This window comes from Sus scrofa, chromosome 8, assembly GCF_054392235.1.
Source record: "Sus scrofa isolate SSC_HxYL_T2T_F1_AM1 chromosome 8, Sscrofa_HxYL_maternal_Yorkshire_Landrace_v2.0, whole genome shotgun sequence".
Lineage (NCBI taxonomy): Eukaryota > Metazoa > Chordata > Mammalia > Artiodactyla > Suidae > Sus > Sus scrofa.
In genome coordinates, this window is record NC_139390.1 from 49094463 (window position 1) to 49100120 (window position 5658).

Consider the following 5658-nt stretch of genomic DNA (forward strand, 5'->3'; position numbering starts at 1 on the left):
CAGCAAGGCCAGATATGAGCCACATCTGCGACCTATACCACAGCTCACAGCAGCGCCAGATCCTTAACCCACTTAGCAAAGCTGGGGGATCGAACCCACAACTTCATGGTTCCTAGTCGGATTCGTTTCTGCTGAGCCAGAATGGGAACTCCCACGTTCATTTTTGATTACTGTTCTCCTTAAGGAGCGAACTCCTTTTCCCCCTCAGAGCTCACTTTCTCTTGAGGATCTCTAGCCTGTTAAACCCATCAGCACATGTCCAAATTCCTCCCCATTTGATTCCTGCCTTCTAGACTCTACCCCTCACCCCTAATTTAATTGATTAATCTCAGTTTTCAAGATTACTTCACAATTTTAGACCACTGATTTTCCACAAAATGGCACGGTATGAGTCGCGGGGCAGGTACTCGGGCTCACAGCTCTCTCGCCCAGATTGCAGTGGCGGGAGCGGGCTCTGGGGAGCTGAGGAGCGAGGGAGAGGGGTGCGGCGGGGCAGGAGACAGTGTCCTCCGGTAAGACGTCGGCATTTACGCGTGGCGAGCAGAAGAGTTTGGCTTTTCATACGAGGCTTCGGAAACCTCGCCTGTTGTGGGCTGAGGGGTCCTCCCGGAGCCTCCTCTCCTCCGCCAGCCACCCAGTGCCGAGATCGCCAGCCCGAGCCAGAGTGGGTGACTTGAGAAGCTCGTTCGACGTTCGCCCAGCGCCCGGAGCCGCCCCTCGAGTGCCCATGGCCACGCGGGTACTGACCATGAGCTCCCGCCTGGGACCCGTGCCCCAGCCGCCGGCCCTGCAGGACGAGCCAGTGTTCGCGCAGCTTAAGTTCGTGCTGGGCCCCGTGAACCCAGCCAGCGACGCGACTGGGTTCTTCCCAGGAGATGGGCTACAGCACCCGCACCGCCACCCTCAGCCGAGGCCGCCCGCGCCGCAGCCCTTGCGTGCCTGCGGCTGCACGCCGAGAAGCTGGTTCAGAAGAGATGTGAAATGAAGTATCTGACACCCCAGCTTCCTCCAGTTTCCATAATTCCAGAGCATAAAAAGTATAGACGAGACAGTGCCTCAGTCGTAGACCAGTTCTTTACTGACAGTTTCTTCCCCAGCAGACCATTTACGACCTGTCCCGCCCCGCTCCTGTCACCACCAAGCTCAGAGCTGGGAAGTCCGGATAGACATGCAGAGATGCTCCAGAATTCCAGAATTTAACCCCACCTCCATCCCATGCTGCTACAATTGCTTCTAAACTGGCAATTCATAATCCAAATTTGCCTGCCACCCTGCCAATTAATTCACAAAACATCCAGCCTGTCAGGTACAACAGGAGTAACCCCAATCTGGAGAAACGACTCATTCACTACTTCGATTACTCGGGCTGCACAAAAGTTAATACAAAGTCTTCTCATTTAAAAGCTCACCTGAGGACTCATACTGGTGAGAAGCCCTATAAGTGCACTGGGAAGGCTATGACTGGAGGTTTCCGTGCTCCCAAGATGGGACTAGTTGACCCGCCATTACCGCAAGCACACAGGGGCCAAGCCCTTCCACTGCAGTGTGTACAACCGCAGCTTCTCCTGCTTGGACCACCTGGCCCTGCACATGAAGAGGCACCAGAAGTGACCAGCCTAATGCTGCCACCACCGCTACTGTGCAGCTCATTTGGCAAAATTCTGAACTACAAACTTAACTTTGTATATGAAAAAAAGAAAATGAAAACAAAAAACTGGAAATGTATATTTTGTATATTTGAGAAAACAGGGAATCATTGTATTGATACCAAAGTGTTTGGACCTTTTCAGAATCTGGTATGCTCCCTATAACGAACCCACTTTACCCAAGCAGATCCTATCACTTCAAACAGGCAGCCCCATGTCAGCGAGGGCTGGGGGTGCAGCATGTGTTGGCAATGTTCTTACCCCAAACACCACCATTTAATGTGACAGTGTTTAGTAAATAACTCAGTTGGGAGACAAAGGCAGACTGGATTGTGTGTCAAGATTTTCCTTGACATCTGAGTTTTTTCAATACTAGTTAATTCTTTAGAGGTGCACAGCATACATGGAAATTCACAAAATATCCATTGAACAAATGTGTTGTTGTTTATATGAGTTACCTATATTTGCTATTCGAAATTTTGTAAATATGCAAACCAGCTTTATAGGTTTATTACACCTTTTCTAAGAGTTTTTGGGAAAAAATTATAAATAATTTTTTTGAAAATAACCATGAGTACATTTACAGTTAGATAGGTTAGAGGTAGTAAGATACCTCTTAACACCTTACCAAATTTCAGAGTTCCTGTTGTGATGCAGCAGAAACGAATCCAGCTAGGAACCATGAGGTTGAAGGTTCAATCCCTGGCTTCGCTCAGTGGGTTAAAGATCCGGCATTGCTGTGAGCTGTGGTGTAGATTGCAGACGCGGCTTGGATCCCGCGTTGCTGTGGCTCTGGCATAGGCCTGCGGCTACAGCTCTGATTAGACCCCTAGCCTGGGAATTTCCATACGCCGTGGGTGGGGCCCTCAAAAGACAAAAAACAACAACAACAACAACAAAAACCTTACCAAATTTGTTTCTCTAGGGGGAATAAATAGTAATCATTCAAATGAACTTCAAAAACTGATTTCATGTACTGAGTAAAATTGGACTGCTTATTTTAAATGTGACCAATATTTTGCATGAACTGTGAAGTCAAAGGTTTAAAGATAGTTACACCATTCAAAAGTTAAACCTTACAATAAGCTAAAGAGTATCATTTTTAAAAAGAAGGATTTATCTAGTTTTCACATACATGGCAAAGTTGAATTTATGATACAGTTTTCAGATACAGAAACTTTGAATTTATGATGCAGTTTTCTCATGTAGCGCGATTGGTTAAATATCAATTTATGTGGACTTTGCATGTAATATACAGTGAGACACAGTAATTTTACCTAAATTACAGTGCAGTTTAGTTAATCTATTATTAAAACTGACTCAGTGTCTGCCTTTAATTATAAATGACATGTTGAAAACTTAAGGAAGCAAGTACTACATATACGCAATATAAAACAGTAATGTGATGCTCATGCTGTTAACCAAAGGGCAGAACAAATAAGCAAAATGCCAAAAGGGGTCTTAAATGAATGGAAATTTAATTTTGTTTTTAAGATATTGTTTGTCTTTATTTATTTTGCAGTAATATAGTAAATTTTTTAGATTTTTTTTTTTTTTTTTGTCTTTTTAGGGCCGCACCCGAGGCACATGGAGATTCCCAGGCTAGGGGTCTAATTGGAGCTGTTGCTGCCTGACTACACCAGAGCCACAGCAACACGGGATCCAAGCTGGTCTGCAACCTACATCACAGCTCACAGCAATGCAGGATCCTTAACCCACTGAGCGAGGCCAGGGATTGAACCTGCATCCTCATGGTTCCTAGTCGGATTCATTTCCGCTGTGCCATGATGGGAACTCAAAAAATTGTCATAACTTGATAAATTATAGTTTTGTTTGTTAGAAAAATTGTTCTTAAAAAACATGTGTAAATAGATGACAACGGTGTAAATATTTTGTAAGAGCCTTCAAAATGTTTATACATGGAAACAAACCTACATGAAAAGCATAAATTGGTTGCAGTTTTGCTTTTTTTTCCTCTTATTTTTGTATTGTGGTCATTTCCTATGCAAATAATGGAGCAAACATCTGTATAGTTGCAGAATTTTTTGAGAGAATGAGATGCTTATATATTGTCATTTATAAACGACATTTTTTTTTTTTTGAAAATAAAAAGTTCCTAAAAGAAAAAAAAAAGCGTGGTATTTGGGAACATTGCCTCACAAGAACATGAGGGGCTCTAGGGAAGATTTTGCTAAATTCAAAGGCTCTCTGACTCAGTCGTGATAACCAGCCTCAAAGGTGAAAAATGCTTATGTTGGGATCTCATTTTACTTGCTGTCAGTCTCTGTTGCTCAAAATTTATTGGTAATCCTTCAAACAACTAAACTATCCCTCAATAAATGGAAATCCAGAGTTTACTTTATTCTTAAGGTACTTGTAATCATGCAGCTATTATAGCTTTTCTACTTTCCTAAGTTCTTTTCCAGCTCTAGAACTGACAGAATAGTATATAGTAGATAAGTGATACTGGTGATATATAGAAAATGTGTTGATAATGGACCTAAAACTCTTGATCCATGACTGTGTTCATGATAATTGATCTGTAATTAGTGGATGATGACAATGACAAGAGGGTCTTAACATTCTCCTCAGTGTGACTAAACTTTAGAAAGGATTCCTCCAGACTCTGGCTTCTGACCTCCCTTTTCTTAGAGCATTTACTTGAGAAATTTTTAATTGTAATTTGAAATTATAAATTCTTTCTCTGCTTTCTTGAGATGTCAAAGTTTCCTTTTCTTTTCTTTTTTGTCTTTTTAGAGCATTAATCATGGCATATGGAAGTTCTCATGCTAGGGGTCAAATCAGAGCTATAGCTGTCAGCCTACACCACAGCCACAACAATACCAGATGATTAACCCACTGAGCGAGGCCAGGGATTGAACCTGAATCCTCTTGGTTACTAGTCAGATTTGTTACCACTGAGCCATGATGGGAACTCTTGAGATGTCAAACTTTTAAAAAGACCTTTGCCAGTTTTACAACTCAGGAATATTTTCTCAGGGACCCTTTGACATGTCATCAGCAGGCCCATCTCCAGTCTCTGTGGGATGAAAGGTGCCTGACTTGGGTGGAGGCTTGCTTCAAATTGTATAACTACTTCTGTCATAATAAGATGGGAGGTTTATTTTACCTTGGAATAAAGCCAGTTAGAAGAGACCTCTGGCATATGATTTCTTCCTAACATCCTTCAATAATGTACTTTTCTAGGATCTCACACCAGGATTTAAAAACCATCTCACCCTTTGTTTCAGCAGCAGCAGAATGAGTTCAGACTGAGTTCTGGTCCCTCTCTTTTATTGCAATAGTTGATACAGTCATCCTGGCTTGTTTAATTTTGTCTAGTGCAATGTTTGCTTTGACCAAGATGGTGGTCTTTTAAGGTTTGAAGATTAGGTCAAAGAATTGTGGCACCAATGGAAATGGGGGATAGAGAAGGGGTATTCTTTATTTATTTATTTTTATTTTTTCTGTGCCTTCATCATGCAAAATTCCTAGGCCAGGGATCAGATGTGTGCTACAGCTATGACTCATTCCATAGCAGTGACAGTGCTGGATCTTTAACCTACCAAGACACCAGGGAATTTTGTAAGGGGTGTTCTTTGGTTAAGGGAACTTGCTGGGTCTATACTTTTGAGATTTGAGCTGGTGATTGACATCCAAGTGAAGACATGGCCTGGAGTCTTGACAGGATATGGGCTTGAGATATAGGGGTAATGTTAAAGCTCTGAGAGTGTGTCATTTTGCTGAAGGAGCAGACAGAGACAGACAGGGAGGGGCTAGGGTGAAAGCTTTGGGATGGGTGGAGGGGGCCTAGGAGCTGTCAGGAGAGAAGATGCAGGGGTTTCCTGTAAGCAACAGCAGTAAGAATGAAGAAAGAGTTTGGGTTCTAGCTGAAAGTCCATTGGTTAATGCCTATAAGAGCATTACGTCTGCAGAGGTGGTGGAGCGAATTTTAATGCGGAAATGTATAGCAAAAAGCAGGTCAGAAACAGTACACAAGTTGCTTGAGAAT

The 5658-nt window shown here is 42.9% G+C and overlaps 1 pseudogene; it reads left to right on the forward strand.

Moving 5' to 3' along the window:
• Positions 1-727: 727 nt before the first annotated feature.
• On the forward strand, positions 728-1611 carry LOC100738398 (Krueppel-like factor 5 pseudogene; annotated as a pseudogene).
• Positions 1612-5658: the final 4047 nt, after the last annotated feature.